The sequence below is a fragment of the Notothenia coriiceps genome, unplaced genomic scaffold (genome assembly GCF_000735185.1).
Source record: "Notothenia coriiceps isolate Sejong01 unplaced genomic scaffold, NC01 NC01_scaffold00029967, whole genome shotgun sequence".
Lineage (NCBI taxonomy): Eukaryota > Metazoa > Chordata > Actinopteri > Perciformes > Nototheniidae > Notothenia > Notothenia coriiceps.
Window position 1 is genome coordinate 473,699 of NW_011362668.1, and position 710 is coordinate 474,408.

The 710-nt window shown below is 49.4% G+C and overlaps 2 protein-coding genes across 4 annotated transcripts in view; both read right to left on the reverse strand.

Moving 5' to 3' along the window:
- Positions 1 to 710, reverse strand: part of LOC104959136 (tyrosine-protein phosphatase non-receptor type 3-like) — a 12,936-nt gene that overhangs the window by 7,987 nt on the left and 4,239 nt on the right. The window lies entirely within an intron of this gene.
- The window catches only part of l3mbtl1b (L3MBTL histone methyl-lysine binding protein 1b), a 23,384-nt gene that overhangs the window by 1,869 nt on the left and 20,805 nt on the right, over positions 1 to 710 (reverse strand). The gene's annotated exons all lie outside the window — the stretch shown is intronic.

Sequence of the window (710 nt, forward strand, 5' to 3'; positions counted from 1 at the left end):
GTGTGCCTTGGCAGTCTTAGTAATAAATGCTCTGGGAATTACTTATTGGGCTTTAATGAACATCAGTATACAACTCAAACTCTACAAGTCACCATAAGGGACTGAATGATCAATGAATGTGATATTAAAAGTCCCGTGTCATGCTTTTCCAGTTATTACCCATCCCCTTGTGTGTTATGAAGGTTTTTCTGCATGTAAACGGTCTGCAGAGTGAAAAACCCTCAAAGTACACCCTGTAGCGAGTAACACTCTAACACAGAAAAGACCTGCCTATGCTGCCCCAGAACGCCTCGTTGGAGATTTCTCGTTTTCTTCCTGATACTAAGTGACGTAACGACGACCCAAATGGACCAATCCGCGGAGCCGTTACGTTAGACCAATCAGCGGACTTCCTCACACACACACCCTCAATCTTTTCTCAGCTACAGCTCCGGGGATTTCTCAGCCTGAGACGGCGGGACGCGGCAAGGGTGTGTGTGTGTGTGTGTGTGTGTGTGTGTGTGTGTGTGTGTGTGTGTGTGTGTGCTCCGGCTGGGTTCCGCCGAGCCCACGCAGCAACCAGGAAACAACACCAGTAACCCAGCTAAAACTGTCCGCTCCTCGCAGCAGCAAGCCCCGCAACGTCCCGCCAACACGGCACCCAGACCCCACGCAGCATTCTCATGTTTGTCATTACTGGTGTAATTTTCTGGTTGCTAACGCCATTGTAA